The 17,824-nt window shown below is 42.0% G+C and overlaps 6 non-coding genes across 6 annotated transcripts; all 6 read right to left on the bottom strand.

Moving 5' to 3' along the window:
* Positions 1-1,724: 1,724 nt before the first annotated feature.
* Positions 1,725-1,796, bottom strand: TRNAC-GCA (transfer RNA cysteine (anticodon GCA)). Its single transcript has one exon. It is a non-coding gene; the product is annotated as a tRNA-Cys (tRNA).
* A 2,092-nt stretch (positions 1,797-3,888) lies between these two features.
* Positions 3,889-3,960, bottom strand: TRNAC-GCA (transfer RNA cysteine (anticodon GCA)). The gene has a single exon. It is a non-coding gene; the product is annotated as a tRNA-Cys (tRNA).
* Positions 3,961-6,052: 2,092 nt separating this feature from the next.
* On the bottom strand, positions 6,053-6,124 carry TRNAC-GCA (transfer RNA cysteine (anticodon GCA)). Its single transcript has one exon. It is a non-coding gene; the product is annotated as a tRNA-Cys (tRNA).
* A 2,092-nt stretch (positions 6,125-8,216) lies between these two features.
* TRNAC-GCA (transfer RNA cysteine (anticodon GCA)) lies at positions 8,217-8,288 on the bottom strand. Its single transcript has one exon. It is a non-coding gene; the product is annotated as a tRNA-Cys (tRNA).
* A 2,092-nt stretch (positions 8,289-10,380) lies between these two features.
* On the bottom strand, positions 10,381-10,452 carry TRNAC-GCA (transfer RNA cysteine (anticodon GCA)). The gene has a single exon. It is a non-coding gene; the product is annotated as a tRNA-Cys (tRNA).
* Positions 10,453-12,544: 2,092 nt separating this feature from the next.
* On the bottom strand, positions 12,545-12,616 carry TRNAC-GCA (transfer RNA cysteine (anticodon GCA)). Its single transcript has one exon. It is a non-coding gene; the product is annotated as a tRNA-Cys (tRNA).
* Between the last annotated feature and the right edge of the window lie 5,208 nt (positions 12,617-17,824).

Consider the following 17,824-nt stretch of genomic DNA (forward strand, 5'->3'; position numbering starts at 1 on the left):
TGACATAATTTCAAGAAATCTCCAGAAATTGAAATAAGTAACAGATAATTTTTTTTTTGTTCCTTAAAAGGAGAAGTGGGAAGCAAGACTTGAACTGGGGACCTCTTAATCTGCAGTCACATACTTTACGGCTGAGCTATACACACCCTCTTTTCCTGAAATATGCCTTCACACACACCTTATTACTGCGAGCAGCAGGCTGTAGAGTGCAGACGTCACATATAATACCATGGACTCTGACTAGCACTGAGTTATACCTACTCTGGGATTCCAGCTGTGGGACTAGCTTACTCTCTTGTCTACTCACCATGCTGGAAGTGAGAGTGAGTCTTACTCTCTTCTGCAATCACTCTGTGCCCTAAATTTCAGTCTTAGTCTCTCGTTTGCTCACTCTCTGCAGTAAGTGTGCAAAGCTGTCAGTGACTCAGCCAGTCTAAGCCTCCTAGCTCATTTAAAAATCCACTGCCTCAGACATTGACAGAACACAACTCTAGTGAGGAAAGACTTCTTTTTAACAGTGCTTTGGTTAGCAGTACCATACAACTCTCACACAGTCACTATCTCTTCTAATCGATGCAAGTTCACATAGATGTCTTTTAAAATGCAATTTCTGTGTCCCTCACGTGGTAATGTCTTTAACAATGCTATATCTGTGTTTTATGGTAAAACAATTTGATATGGTATACATATTGGACCAGTCTTACAGTACATTCTAGTAACAGTAAGCTGGCGTGATACTAGTGAAACACACTGGAAACAGTACACAGGCCAGTCACAGTGTACCAGCATTTGGGTCCAGTTTTGTCTAGCCGACGTTACCTTACATACTAATTACAGTAAATAGGTGTGCTACTGGAGAAAGACACAAGTAACAGCATGCAGGCATTTGTTTCTTAAACATATTACTATCAGTAAGCACACATGCTACTGTCCAAACTCAGTTCTAAAACTGCAGAGACTTCTGCTACAGTATAAGGACATTTGTGAAAGCATTACGGGCATACAGTGTCCACACACTCACATCTTTGCTGCTGTACAGGCACACAGTGTTTCTTAAAGCACAACAAATCAGCTGTGCTGTGGTAAATACAGTGGAATTTAGAAACTTGTGATTTGTTTACCTATGTATTTTTTCTTTGCACCTGCAATTTCTGCTATATGCTCAATTATTAGAAGCAATGCTTGTTAATAAATCCATGCCGTAAAACATTATCTGTGTGCTGCACACTACAGAATGTAGAAAGATGTATTAAAGTACACAGTATCATGCTGTGTACACAAATTTCAATTTGTCCCTGTGTGCCAATGTACGAACTCTTGTTTTACTCGAATTGATCCATGGTGCAGTTACTGGGCGTGAGTGTGAAAACTGTTAATTTTCGCACAACAGTCTTAAGGATGCACATAAAACTTTGAGCTATTTTGTTTAAATAGTCGTTTTAGTGTGAAATACTTTCAATAAATCCCCAAGAATTGTAGAAAGTGATATAGAAAGAAATTGAAAGCTTCTTTCATGTGTGAAGGGGGCACCCAGATTGATCCATGGTGCAGTTACTGGGTGTGAGTGTGAAAACTGTTAATTTTCAACAAGAGTCATAAGGATGCACATAAAACTTTGAGCTATTTTGCATAATTAGTCGTTTTAGTGTGACATACTTTCAATAAATCCCCAAGAATTGAAAAAAGCAATACAGAAAGAAATTGACAGCTTCTTTAAAGTATTAAGGGGGCACCCGGATTTGAACCAGGGACCTCTTGATCTGCAGTCAAATGCTCTACCACTGAGCTATACCCCCTTGTTGCACTATCTGGAAGTGGATGGACTAGAAACTGCTGCTGTGGATCTCATCAGAACGGCTTCCTCTTTTATAGGCTCTCTATACCACCTGCTGATTTATTAGTCACAGGGTCTGGGACACAGCCTGACTCAAGCCCCTGGCTACAAGCTGATGGACACACTCAACACACCTGATGCTTCACTATTCACACCAAAATACATAGCATGACAGCAGGTCCTAGGCCAAGGGTGCCAATTCACTCTCAAGCTTACTCTTGCTTCACTAGTCACAGGGACTGCTATGGAGACCGGCTGCTGGTCCTTACACACAACCCTCTTACGGACGCAGATAAAACCTAAAACTCTTTTTAATTAGTGGTTTTTCTGTGACATACTTTCAAGAAATCTCCAGAAATTGAAATAAGTAACAGAGAATATTTTTTTTGTTCCTTAAAAGGAGAAGTGGGAAGCAAGACTTGAGCTGGGGACCTCTTGATCTGCAGTCACATACTTTACTGCTGAGCTATACGCATCCTCTTTTCTTGAAATATGCCTTCACACACACCTTATTACTGCGAGCAGCAGGCTGTAGAGTGCAGACGTCACATATAATACCATGGACTCTGACTAGCACTGAGTTATACCTACTCTGGGATTCCAGCTGTGGGACTAGCTTACTCTCTTGTCTACTCACCATGCTGGAAGTGAGAGTGAGTCTTACTCTCTTCTGCAATCACTCTGTGCCCTAAATTTCAGTCTTAGTCTCTCGTCTGCTCACTCTCTGCAGTAAGTGTGCAAAGCTGTCAGTGACTCAGCCAGTCTAAGCCTCCTAGCTCATTTAAAAATCCACTGCCTCAGACATTGACAGAACACAACTCTAGTGAGGAAAGACTTCTTTTTAACAGTGCTTTGGTTAGCAGTACCATACAACTCTCACACAGTCACTATCTCTTCTAATCGATGCAACTTCACATAGATGTCTTTTAAAATGCAATTTCTGTGTCCCTCACGTGGTAATGTCTTTAACAATGCTATATCTTTGTTTTATGGTAAAACAATTTGATATGGTATACATATTGGACCAGTCTTACTGTACATTCTAGTAACGGTAAGCTGGCGTGATACTAGTGAAACATACTGGAAACAGTACACAGGCCAGTCACAGTGTACCAGCATTTGGGTCCAGTTTTGTCTAGCCGACGTTACCTTACATACTAATTACAGTTAATAGGTGTGCTACTGGAGAAAGACACAAGTAACAGCATGCAGGCATTTGTTTCTTACACATATTACTATCAGTAAGCACACATGCTACTGTCCAAACTCAGTTCTAAAACTGCAGAGACTTCTGTTACAGTATAAGGACATTTGTGAAAGCATTACGGGCATACAGTGTCCACACACTCACATCTTTGCTGCTGTACAGGCACACAGTGTTTCTTAAAGCACAACAAATCAGCTGTGCTGTGGTAAATACAGTGGAATTTAGAAACTGGTGATTTGTTTACCTATGTATTTTTTCTTTGCACCTGCAATTTCTGCTATATGCTCAATTATTAGAAGCAATGCTTGTTAATAAATCCATGCCGTAAAACATTATCTGTGTGCTGCACACTACAGAATGTAGAAAGATGTATTAAAGTACACAGTATCATGCTGTGTACACAAATTTCAATTTGTCCCTTTGTGCCAATGTACGAACTCTTGTTTTACTCGAATTGATCCATGGTGCAGTTACTGGGCGTGAGTGTGAAAACTGTTAATTTTCGCACAACAGTCTTAAGGATGCACATAAAACTTTGAGCTATTTTGTTTAAATAGTCGTTTTAGTGTGAAATACTTTCAATAAATCCCCAAGAATTGTAGAAAGTGATATAGAAAGAAATTGAAAGCTTCTTTCATGTGTGAAGGGGGCACCCAGATTGATCCATGGTGCAGTTACTGGGTGTGAGTGTGAAAACTGTTAATTTTCAACAAGAGTCATAAGGATGCACATAAAACTTTGAGCTATTTTGCTTAATTAGTCGTTTTAGTGTGACATACTTTCAAAAAATCCCCAAGAATTGAAAAAAGCGATACAGAAAGAAATTGACAGCTTCTTTAAAGTATTAAGGGGGCACCCGGATTTGAACCAGGGACCTCTTGATCTGCAGTCAAATGCTCTACCACTGAGCTATACCCCCTTGTTGTACTATCTGGAAGTGGATGGACTAGAAACTGCTGCTGTGGATCTCATCAGAACGGCTTCATCTTTTATAGGCTCTCTATACCACCTGCTGATTTATTAGTCACAGGGTCTGGGACACAGCCTGACTCATGCCCCTGGCTACAAGCTGATGGACACACTCAACACACCTGCTGCTTCACTATTCACACCAAAATACATAGCATGACAGCAGGTCCTAGGCCAAGGGTGCCAATTCACTCTCAAGCTTACTCTTGCTTCACTAGTCACAGGGACTGCTATGGAGACCGGCTGCTGGTCCTTTCACACAACCCTCTTACGGACGCAGATAAAACCTAAAACTCTTTTTAATTAGTGGTTTTTCTGTGACATACTTTCAAGAAATCTCCAGAAATTGAAATAAGTAACAGAGAATTTTTTTTTTGTTCCTTAAAAGGAGAAGTGGGAAGCAAGACTTGAACTGGGGACCTCTTGATCTGCAGTCACATACTTTACTGCTGAGCTATACACATCCTCTTTTCCTGAAATATGCCTTCACACACACCTTATTACTGCGAGCAGCAGGCTGTAGAGTGCAGACGTCACATATAATACCATGGACTCTGACTAGCACTGAGTTATACCTACTCTGGGATTCCAGCTGTGGGACTAGCTTACTCTCTTGTCTACTCACCATGCTGGAAGTGAGAGTGAGTCTTACTCTCTTCTGCAATCACTCTGTGCCCTAAATTTCAGTCTTAGTCTCTCGTCTGCTCACTCTCTGCAGTAAGTGTGCAAAGCTGTCAGTGACTCAGCCAGTCTAAGCCTTCTAGCTCATTTAAAAATCCACTGCCTCAGACATTGACAGAACACAACTCTAGTGAGGAAAGACTTCTTTTTAACAGTGCTTTGGTTAGCAGTACCATACAACTCTCACACAGTCACTATCTCTTCTAATCGATGCAAGTTCACATAGATGTCTTTTAAAATGCAATTTCTGTGTCCCTCACGTGGTAATGTCTTTAACAATGCTATATCTTTGTTTTATGGTAAAACAATTTGATATGGTATACATATTGGACCAGTCTTACTGTACATTCTAGTAACGGTAAGCTGGCGTGATACTAGTGAAACACACTGGAAACAGTACACAGGCCAGTCACAGTGTACCAGCATTTGGGTCCAGTTTTGTCTAGCCGACGTTACCTTACATACTAATTACAGTAAATAGGTGTTCTACTGGAGAAAGACACAAGTAACAGCATGCAGGCATTTGTTTCTTACACATATTACTATCAGTAAGCACACATGCTACTGTCCAAACTCAGTTCTAAAACTGCAGAGACTTCTGTTACAGTATAAGGACATTTGTGAAAGCATTACGGGCATACAGTGTCCACACACTCACATCTTTGCTGCTGTACAGGCACACAGTGTTTCTTAAAGCACAACAAATCAGCTGTGCTGTGGTAAATACAGTGGAATTTAGAAACTTGTGATTTGTTTACCTATGCATTTTTTCTTTGCACCTGCAATTTGTGCTATATGCTCAATTATTAGAAGCAATGCTTGTTAATAAATCCATGCCGTAAAACATTATCTGTGTGCTGCACACTACAGAACGTAGAAACATGTATTAAAGTACACAGTATCATGCTGTGTACACAAATTTCAATTTGTCCCTGTGTGCCAATGTACGAACTCTTGTTTTACTCGAATTGATCCATGGTGCAGTTACTGGGCGTGAGTGTGAAAACTGTTAATTTTCGCACAACAGTCTTAAGGATGCACATAAAACTTTGAGCTATTTTGTTTAAATCGTCGTTTTAGTGTGAAATACTTTCAATAAATCCCCAAGAATTGTAGAAAGTGATATAGAAAGAAATTGAAAGCTTCTTTCATGTGTGAAGGGGGCACCCAGATTGATCCATGGTGCAGTTTCTGGGTGTGAGTGTGAAAACTGTTAATTTTCAACAAGAGTCATAAGGATGCACATAAAACTTTGAGCTATTTTGCTTAATTAGTCGTTTTAGTGTGACATACTTTCAATAAATCCCCAAGAACTGAAAAAAGCGATACAGAAAGAAATTGACAGCTTCTTTAAAGTATTAAGGGGGCACCCGGATTTGAACCAGGGACCTCTTGATCTGCAGTCAAATGCTCTACCACTGAGCTATACCCCCTTGTTGCACTATCTGGAAGTGGATGGACTAGAAACTGCTGCTGTGGATCTCATCAGAACGGCTTCCTCTTTTATAGGCTCTCTATACCACCTGCTGATTTATTAGTCACAGGGTCTGGGACACAGCCTGACTCATGCCCCTGGCTACAAGCTGATGGACACACTCAACACACCTGATGCTTCACTATTCACACCAAAATACATAGCATGACAGCAGGTCCTAGGCCAAGGGTGCCAATTCACTCTCAAGCTTACTCTTGCTTCACTAGTCACAGGGACTGCTATGGAGACCGGCTGCTGGTCCTTTCACACAACCCTCTTACGGACGCAGATAAAACCTAAAACTCTTTTTAATTAGTGGTTTTTCTGTGACATACTTTCAAGAAATCTCCAGAAATTGAAATAAGTAACAGAGAATTTTTTTTTTGTTCCTTAAAAGGAGAAGTGGGAAGCAAGACTTGAGCTGGGGACCTCTTGATCTGCAGTCACATACTTTACTGCTGAGCTATACACATCCTCTTTTCTTGAAATATGCCTTCACACACACCTTATTACTGCGAGCAGCAGGCTGTAGAGTGCAGACGTCACATATAATACCATGGACTCTGACTAGCACTGAGTTATACCTACTCTGGGATTCCAGCTGTGGGACTAGCTTACTCTCTTGTCTACTCACCATGCTGGAAGTGAGAGTGAGTCTTACTCTCTTCTGCAATCACTCTGTGCCCTAAATTTCAGTCTTAGTCTCTCGTCTGCTCACTCTCTGCAGGAAGTGTGCAAAGCTGTCCGTGACTCAGCCAGTCTAAGCCTCCTAGCTCATTTAAAAATCCACTGCCTCAGACATTGACAGAACACAACTCTAGTGAGGAAAGACTTCTTTTTAACAGTGCTTTGGTTAGCAGTACCATACAACTCTCACACAGTCACTATCTCTTCTAATCGATGCAAGTTCACATAGATGTCTTTTAAAATGCAATTTCTGTGTCCCTCACGTGGTAATGTCTTTAACAATGCTATATCTTTGTTTTATGGTAAAACAATTTGATATGGTATACATATTGGACCAGTCTTACTGTACATTCTAGTAACGGTAAGCTGGCGTGATACTAGTGAAACATACTGGAAACAGTACACAGGCCAGTCACAGTGTACCAGCATTTGGGTCCAGTTTTGTCTAGCCGACGTTACCTTACATACTAATTACAGTAAATAGGTGTGCTACTGGAAAAAGACACAAGTAACAGCATGCAGGCATTTGTTTCTTACACATATTACTATCAGTAAGCACACATGCTACTGTCCAAACTCAGTTCTAAAACTGCAGAGACTTCTGTTACAGTATAAGGACATTTGTGAAAGCATTACGGGCATACAGTGTCCACACACTCACATCTTTGCTGCTGTACAGGCACACAGTGTTTCTTAAAGCACATCAAATCAGCGGTGCTGTGGTAAATACAGTGGAATTTAGAAACTCGTGATTTGTTTACCTATGTATTTTTTCTTTGCACCTGCAATTTCTGCTATATGCTCAATTATTAGAAGCAATGCTTGTTAATAAATCCATGCCGTAAAACATTATCTGTGTGCTGCACACTACAGAATGTAGAAAGATGTATTAAAGTACACAGTATCATGCTGTGTACACAAATTTCAATTTGTCCCTGTGTGCCAATGTACGAACTCTTGTTTTACTCCAATTGATCCATGGTGCAGTTACTGGGCGTGAGTGTGAAAACTGTTATTTTTCGCACAACAGTCTTAAGGATGCACATAAAACTTTGAGCTATTTTGTTTAAATAGTCGTTTTAGTGTGAAATACTTTCAATAAATCCCCAAGAATTGTAGAAAGTGATATAGAAAGAAATTGAAAGCTTCTTTCATGTGTGAAGGGGGCACCCAGATTGATCCATGGTGCAGTTACTGGGTGTGAGTGTGAAAACTGTTAATTTTCAACAAGAGTCATAAGGATGCACATAAAACTTTGAGCTATTTTGCTTAATTAGTCGTTTTAGTGTGACATACTTTCAATAAATCCCCAAGAATTGAAAAAAGCGATACAGAAAGAAATTGACAGCTTCTTTAAAGTATTAAGGGGGCACCCGGATTTGAACCAGGGACCTCTTGATCTGCAGTCAAATGCTCTACCACTGAGCTATACCCCCTTGTTGTACTATCTGGAAGTGGATGGACTAGAAACTGCTGCTGTGGATCTCATCAGAACGGCTTCCTCTTTTATAGGCTCTCTATACCACCTGCTGATTTATTAGTCACAGGGTCTGGGACACAGCCTGACTCATGCCCCTGGCTACAAGCTGATGGACACACTCAACACACCTGATGCTTCACTATTCACACCAAAATACATAGCATGACAGCAGGTCCTAGGCCAAGGGTGCCAATTCACTCTCAAGCTTACTCTTGCTTCACTAGTCACAGGGACTGCTATGGAGACCGGCTGCTGGTCCTTTCACACAACCCTCTTACGGACGCAGATAAAACCTAAAACTCTTTTTAATTAGTGGTTTTTCTGTGACATACTTTCAAGAAATCTCCAGAAATTGAAATAAGTAACAGAGAATTTTTTTTTTGTTCCTTAAAAGGAGAAGTGGGAAGCAAGACTTGAGCTGGGGACCTCTTGATCTGCAGTCACATACTTTACTGCTGAGCTATACACATCCTCTTTTCCTGAAATATGCCTTCACACACACCTTATTACTGCGAGCAGCAGGCTGTGGAGTGCAGACGTCACATATAATACCATGGACTCTGACTAGCACTGAGTTATACCTACTCTGGGATTCCAGCTGTGGGACTAGCTTACTCTCTTGTCTACTCACCATGCTGGAAGTGAGAGTGAGTCTTACTCTCTTCTGCAATCACTCTGTGCCCTAAATTTCAGTCTTAGTCTCTCGTCTGCTCACTCTCTGCAGTAAGTGTGCAAAGCTGTCAGTGACTCAGCCAGTCTAAGCCTCCTAGCTCATTTAAAAATCCACTGCCTCAGACATTGACAGAACACAACTCTAGTGAGGAAAGACTTCTTTTTAACAGTGCTTTGGTTAGCAGTACCATACAACTCTCACACAGTCACTATCTCTTCTAATCGATGCAAGTTCACATAGATGTCTTTTAAAATGCAATTTCTGTGTCCCTCACGTGGTAATGTCTTTAACAATGCTATATCTTTGTTTTATGGTAAAACAATTTGATATGGTATACATATTGGACCAGTCTTACTGTACATTCTAGTAACGGTAAGCTGGCGTGATACTAGTGAAACATACTGGAAACAGTACACAGGCCAGTCACAGTGTACCAGCATTTGGGTCCAGTTTTGTCTAGCCGACGTTACCTTACATACTAATTACAGTAAATAGGTGTGCTACTGGAGAAAGACACAAGTAACAGCATGCAGGCATTTGTTTCTTACACATATTACTATCAGTAAGCACACATGCTACTGTCCAAACTCAGTTCTAAAACTGCAGAGACTTCTGTTACAGTATAAGGACATTTGTGAAAGCATTACGGGCATACAGTGTCCACACACTCACATCTTTGCTGCTGTACAGGCACACAGTGTTTCTTAAAGCACAACAAATCAGCTGTGCTGTGGTAAATACAGTGGAATTTAGAAACTCGTGATTTGTTTACCTATGTATTTTTTCTTTGCACCTGCAATTTCTGCTATATGCTCAATTATTAGAAGCAATGCTTGTTAATAAATCCATGCCGTAAAACATTATCTGTGTGCTGCACACTACAGAATGTAGAAAGATGTATTAAAGTACACAGTATCATGCTGTGTACACAAATTTCAATTTGTCCCTGTCTGCCAATGTACGAACTCTTGTTTTACTCGAATTGATCCATGGTGCAGTTACTGGGCGTGAGTGTGAAAACTGTCAATTTTCGCACAACAGTCTTAAGGATGCACATAAAACTTTGAGCTATTTTGTTTCAATAGTCGTTTTAGTGTGAAATACTTTCAATAAATCCCCAAGAATTGTAGAAAGTGATATAGAAAGAAATTGAAAGCTTCTTTCATGTGTGAAGGGGGCACCCAGATTGATCCATGGTGCAGTTACTGGGTGTGAGTGTGAAAACTGTTAATTTTCAACAAGAGTCATAAGGATGCACATAAAACTTTGAGCTATTTTGCTTAATTAGTCGTTTTAGTGTGACATACTTTCAATAAATCCCCAAGAATTGAAAAAAGCAATACAGAAAGAAATTGACAGCTTCTTTAAAGTATTAAGGGGGCACCCGGATTTGAACCAGGGACCTCTTGATCTGCAGTCAAATGCTCTACCACTGAGCTATACCCCCTTGTTGTACTATCTGGAAGTGGATGGACTAGAAACTGCTGCTGTGGATCTCATCAGAACGGCTTCCTCTTTTATAGGCTCTCTATACCACCTGCTGATTTATTAGTCACAGGGTCTGGGACACAGCCTGACTCATGCCCCTGGCTACAAGCTGATGGACACACTCAACACACCTGATGCTTCACTATTCACACCAAAATACATAGCATGACAGCAGGTCCTAGGCCAAGGGTGCCAATTCACTCTCAAGCTTACTCTTGCTTCACTAGTCACAGGGACTGCTATGGAGACCGGCTGCTGGTCCTTTCACACAACCCTCTTACGGACGCAGATAAAACCTAAAACTCTTTTTAATTAGTGGTTTTTCTGTGACATACTTTCAAGAAATCTCCAGAAATTGAAATAAGTAACAGAGAATTTTTTTTTTGTTCCTTAAAAGGAGAAGTGGGAAGCAAGACTTGAGCTGGGGACCTCTTGATCTGCAGTCACATACTTTACTGCTGAGCTATACACATCCTCTTTTCCTGAAATATGCCTTCACACACACCTTATTACTGCGAGCAGCAGGCTGTAGAGTGCAGACGTCACATATAATACCATGGACTCTGACTAGCACTGAGTTATACCTACTCTGGGATTCCAGCTGTGGGACTAGCTTACTCTCTTGTCTACTCACCATGCTGGAAGTGAGAGTGAGTCTTACTCTCTTCTGCAATCACTCTGTGCCCTAAATTTCAGTCTTAGTCTCTCGTCTGCTCTCTCTCTGCAGTAAGTGTGCAAAGCTGTCAGTGACTCAGCCAGTCTAAGCCTCCTAGCTCATTTAAAAATCCACTGCCTCAGACATTGACAGAACACAACTCTAGTGAGGAAAGACTTCTTTTTAACAGTGCTTTGGTTAGCAGTACCATACAACTCTCACACAGTCACTATCTCTTCTAATCGATGCAAGTTCACATAGATGTCTTTTAAAATGCAATTTCTGTGTCCCTCACGTGGTAATGTCTTTAACAATGCTATATCTTTGTTTTATGGTAAAACAATTTGATATGGTATACATATTGGACCAGTCTTACTGTACATTCTAGTAACGGTAAGCTGGTGTGATACTAGTGAAACACACCGAAAACAGTACACAGGCCAGTCACAGTGTACCAGCATTTGGGTCCAGTTTTGTCTAGCCGATGTTACCTTACATACTAATTACAGTAAATAGGTGTGGTACTGGAGAAAGACACAAGTAACAGCATGCAGGCATTTGTTTCTTACACATATTACTATCAGTAAGCACACATGCTACTGTCCAAACTCAGTTCTAACACTGCAGAGACTTCTGTTACAGTATAAGGACATTTGTGAAAGCATTACGGGCATACAGTGTCCACACACTCACATCTTTGCTGCTGTACAGGCACACAGTGTTTCTTAAAGCACAACAAATCAGCTGTGCTGTGGTAAATACAGTGGAATTTAGAAACTTGTGAATTGTTTACCCATGTATTTTTTCTTTGCACCTGCAATTTCTGCTATATGCTCAATTATTAGAAGCAATGCTTGTTAATAAATCCATGCCGTAAAACATTATCTGTGTGCTGCACACTACAGAATGTAGAAAGATGTATTAAAGTACACAGTATGATGCTGTGTACACAAATTTCAATTTGTCTCTGTGTGCCAATGTACGAACTCTTGTTTTACTCGAATTGATCCATGGTGCAGTTACGGGGCGTGAGTGTGAAAACTGTTAATTTTCGCACAACAGTCTTAAGGATGCACATAAAACTTTGAGCTATTTTGTTTAAATAGTCGTTTTAGTGTGAAATACTTTCAATAAATCCCCAAGAATTGTAGAAAGTGATATAGAAAGAAATTGACAGCTTCTTTCATGTGTGAAGGGGGCACCCAAATTGACCCATTGTGCAGTTACTGGGTGTGAGTGTGAAAACTGTTAATTTTCAACAAGAGTCTTAAGGATGCACATAAAACTTTGAGCTATTTTGCTTAATTAGTCGTTTTAGTGTGACATACTTTCAAAAAATCCCCAGGTATTGAAAAAAGCGATACAGAAAGAAATTGACAGCTTCTTTAAAGTATTAAGGGGGCACCCAGATTTGAACCAGGGACCTCTTGATCTGCAGTCAAATGCTCTACCACTGAGTTATACCCCCTTGTTGTAATATCTGGAACTGGATGGACTAGAAACTGCTGCTGTGGATCTCATCAGAACGGCTTCCTCTTTTATAGGCTCTCTATACCACCTGTTGATTTATTAGTCACAGGGTCTGTGACACAGTCTGACTCATGCCCCTGGCTACAAGCTGATGGACACACTCAACACACCTGCTGCTTCACTATTCATACCAAAATACATAGCATGACAGCAGGTCCTAGGCCAAGGGTGCCAATTCACTCTCAAGCTTACTCTTGCTTCACTAGTCACAGGGACTGCTATGGAGACCAGCTGCTGGTCCTTTCACACAACCCTCTTACGGACGCAGATAAAACCTAAAACTCTTTCTAATTAGTGGTTTTTCTGTGACATACTTTCAAGAAATCTCCAGAAATTGAAAGAAGTAAGAGAGAATTTTTTTTTGTTCCTTAAAAGGAGAAGTGGAAAGCAAGACTTGAACTAGGGACCGCTTGATCTGCAGTCACATACTTTACTGCTGAGCTATACAGATCCTCATTCAAGAAATATGCCTTCACACACACCTTATTACTGCGAGCAGCAGGCTGTAGAGTGCAGACGTCACATATAATACCATGGACTCTGACTAGCACTGAGTTATACCTACTCTGGGATTCCAGCTGTGGGACTAGCTTACTCTCTTGTCTACTCACCATGCTGGAAGTGAGAGTGAGTCTTACTCTCTTCTGCAATCACTCTGTGCCCTAGATTTCAGTCTTAGTCTCTCGTCTGCTCACTCTCTGCAGTAAGTGTGCAAAGCTGTCAGTGACGCAGCCAGTCTAAGCCTCCTAGCTCATTTAAAAATCCACTGCCTCAGACATTGACAGAACACAACTCTAGTGAGGAAAGACGTCTTTTTAACAGTGCTTTGGTTAGCAGTACCATACAACTCTCACACAGTCACTATCTCTTCTAATCGATGCAAGTTCACATAGATGTCTTTTAAAATGCAATTTCTGTGTCCCTCACGTGGTAATGTCTTTAACAATGCTATATCTTTGTTTTATGGTAAAACAATTTGATATGGTATACATATTGGACCAGTCTTACTGTACATTCTAGTAACGGTAAGCTGGTGTGATACTAGTGAAACACACCGGAAACAGTACACAGGCCAGTCACAGTGTACCAGCATTTGGGTCCAGTTTTGTCTAGCCGATGTTACCTTACATACTAATTACAGTAAATAGGTGTGGTACTGGAGAAAGACACAAGTAACAGCATGCAGGCATTTGTTTCTTACACATATTACTATCAGTAAGCACACATGCTACTGTCCAAACTCAGTTCTAACACTGCAGAGACTTCTGTTACAGTATAAGGACATTTGTGAAAGCATTACGGGCATACAGTGTCCACACACTCACATCTTTGCTGCTGTACAGGCACACAGTGTTTCTTAAAGCACAACAAATCAGCTGTGCTGTGGTAAATACAGTGGAATTTAGAAACTTGTGATTTGTTTACCCATGTATTTTTTCTTTGCACCTGCAATTTCTGCTATATGCTCAATTATTAGAAGCAATGCTTGTTAATAAATCCATGCCGTAAAACATTATCTGTGTGCTGCACACTACAGAATGTAGAAAGATGTATTAAAGTACACAGTATCATGCTGTGTACACAAATTTCATTTTGTCTCTGTGTGCCAATGTACGAACTCTTGTTTTACTCGAATTGATCCATGGTGCAGTTACTGGGCGTGAGTGTGAAAACTGTTAATTTTCGCACAACAGTCTTAAGGATTGTTAGACCTGACATGCCTTAGGGTGGTCACCCCTAACTTTTTGCCTGCCTCCCTCCACTTTTTGGACCCTGTTTTGCTGGCTTTTAGACTCTGCGCACTTTACCACTGCTAACCAGTGCTAAAGTGCATATGCTCTCTTCCTTAGTAACCCTGGCTCATACCTGATTGGACTATTTAATCTACTTATAGGTCCCTAGTAATGTGCACTACATGTGCCTAGTGCCTGTAGATTAAATGCTACTAGTGGACCTGCAGCACTGGTTGTGCCACCCACTTAAGTAGCCCCCTTAACCTTGTCTCAGGCTTGCCATTGCAAGGCCTGTGTGTGCAGTTTCACTGCCACCTCGACTTGGCATTTAAAAGTACTTGCCAAGCCTAGAACTCCCCTTTTTCTACATATAAGTCACCCTTAATGTGGGCCCTAGGTAACTCCTAGGGCAGGGTGCTGTGAAGGTAAAAGGCAGGACATGTACTTGTGTAGTTATATGTCCTGGTAGTGTAAAACTCCTAAATTCGTTTTTACACTACTGTGAGACCTGCTCCCTTCATAGGCTAACATTGGGGCTGCCCTCATACACTGTTGAAGTGGCAGCTGCTGATCAGAAAGGAGCAGGAAGGTCATATTTAGTATGGCCAGAATGGTAATACAAAATCCTGCTGACTGGTGAAGTCGGATTTAATATTACTATTCTAGAAATGCCACTTTTAGAAAGTGAGCATTTCTTTGCACTTAAATCTTTCTGTGCCTTACAATCCACGTCTGGCTGGGCTTGGTTGACAGCTCCCTGTGCATTCACTCAGACACACCCCAAACACAGGGTACTCAGCCTCACTTGCATACATCTGCATTTTGAATGGGTCTTCCTGGGCTGGGAGGGTGGAGGGCCTGCTCTCACACAAAGGACTGCCACACCCCCTACTGGGACCCTGGCAGACAGGATTGAACTGAAAGGGGACCTGGTGCACTTCTTAGCCACTCTTTGAAGTCTCCCCCACTTCAAAGGCACATTTGGGTATAAAACAGGACCTCTGCCCTACCTCATCAGACACTTGCTGGAGAAGAAACATAAACCAGAAACTACATCCTGCCAAGAAGAACTGCCTGGCTTCTCAAAGGACTCACCTGTCTGCTTTCTACAAAGGACTGCTGCCTTGCTGTTGGCCTGCTGCCTTGCTGAACTCTTGTCTGGCTGTGAAAGTGCTCTCCAAGGGCTTGGATAGAGCTTGCCTCCTGTTCCTTGAAGTCTCAGGGCCAAAAAGACTTCTCTCTTTTACTTGGACGCTCCGTGCGCCGAAAATTTCGACGCACAACTTGTTTCGCGGCGAGAAAAACGCCGCACTCCGACGCTGATCAACGCGACGCTCTGGGGACGATCGAAGATCCGACCCACGGCCTCGCAAGGACAACGCCGCCCGACCTCTAGAGGAGAAATCGACGCGACGCCTGCCGTGAGATCGTAATTTCAACGCGCAGCCCCGCAGATCGAAGTCTAGAGGAGAAATCGACGCGACGCCTGCCGTGAGATCGTAATTTCGACGCGCAGCCCCGCAGACCGACGCGCAGCCGGAGAACAAGCAGGAAAATCCACGCACAGACCCGGAACATCTGGTAATCCCCGGGATCCACAGAAAGAGACTGTCCACGCGCCGGAAAACGACGCCGACTTCCCCGCGTGAAAAATAACGACGCAAGTCCGTGTGTGCTGAGGAGAAATCGACGCACACACCAGTTTTCCACGCACCTCTTCTCCTGTGGCCCTCTGAGGAGATTTTCCACCAGAAACCAGGTACTTTGTGCTTGAAAGAGACTTTGTTTATATTCTAAAGACTTAAGACATTTTATATCACTTTTCCGTGATATTTCTACAAGTTTCCATTGCAACCTTATTCTTTTTGACCTACAATTATCCTGATAAATATTATATATTTTTCTAAACACTGTGTGGTGTATTTTTGTGGTGCTATATGGTGGTATTGTATGATTTATTGCACAAATACTTTACACATTGCCTTCTAAGTTAAGCCTGACTGCTCGTGCCAAGCTACCAGAGGGTGGGCACAGGATAATCTTGGATTGTGTGTGACTTACCCTGACTAGAGTGAGGGCTTTTGCTTGGATAGGGGGTAACCTGACTGCCAACCAAAAAACCCATTTCTAACATTGGTGATCAGCGGTGAGGATAGGACTTGTATTTGTGCAGTGACATACAGTAGCTAAGTATTTCACTACCTACCCACAGTTGAAGGTCAACTTGGTCTTTATCTCTTTTTGAAAACCCGATTTTTTTCCTGACAATTTTCAAAAACTAAATCCTCACTCAACATGTCTCTGACTGGGTCTCAGACAGGGGACTTTGACCTAGTCCAGTTGGATACATATACGGTCAAACAACTAAGAGGATTCTGCAGGGCACTGAGGGTACCCACCCAAGGGGCCTCCAGAAAGGAGGACTTTCAAGTGGCGCTGAGGGCCTGGGCAGAAGCCCATTTAGAGGATGATGAGGAAGAGGAGCCAGAAAATGGCACCTCAGAGGAATTTTCACTATCTGTGGATGGTGTTACCACTGCAATTGTGCCCCCTTCCAGACCAGGGAGCAGTGTCTCTATGCAAAGCCTGACCGCAGAGGAAAGGAGAGAGGAAAGGGAGTTCCAATTGCAAATGGCAAAACTGAAAATTGAGGCCAAACAAGCTGAGGCTGAAAGAGCAGCCAAACAGATTGAAGCTGAAAGAACAGCCAAACAGATTGAAGCTGAAAGAACAGCCAAACAAGCAGAAGCTGAAAGAGCAGCCAAACAGGTGGAAGCTGAAAGAGCTTTGGCTGAAAAGAAACTATTGTTGGCTCATGAACTGAGTCTCAAGGAGCTGGAGATCAAGGCGAGACAGTCTGAATCCAGCAATAATGGTGGCAGCATACAGACAGGACCTGCTGGAGAAAAGAAGGTTCGTATACCCAAAAATGTGGTGCCCAGTTTTGTGGTGGGAGATGACATAGATAAATGGTTAGCTGCTTATGAAGTTGCACTAAGGTCTCATGAGGTTCCTGAAGGGCAATGGGGGGTAGCTAAGTGGGGTTATGTGCCACCTTTGGGGAGGGACACACTTCTCACACTGGATCAACCTGATCAAAACACATACCCACTTCAGAAAGCCCCTTTACTTGCCAAGTTTGGGCTGACTCCTGAGGGATACCGTCAGAGGTTCAGGGACAGCACCAAACAACACACACAAACATGGGTAGATTTCTTTGACTTTTCCAGTAAGGCACTGAATGGATGGGTGCGGGGCAACAAAGTAAATGACTATAAAGGGTTATATGACTTGATTCTGAGAGAGCATATGCTTAATACTACTTTTACAGAGTTGCGCCAGCACTTGGTAGATAGTAAGCTGACTGATCCCAGGAAGCTTGCTGAGGAGGCGGACCTCTGGGTTAGCACCAG

The sequence above is a fragment of the Pleurodeles waltl genome, chromosome 4_1 (genome assembly GCF_031143425.1).
Source record: "Pleurodeles waltl isolate 20211129_DDA chromosome 4_1, aPleWal1.hap1.20221129, whole genome shotgun sequence".
In the NCBI taxonomy this organism is placed as follows: domain Eukaryota; kingdom Metazoa; phylum Chordata; class Amphibia; order Caudata; family Salamandridae; genus Pleurodeles; species Pleurodeles waltl.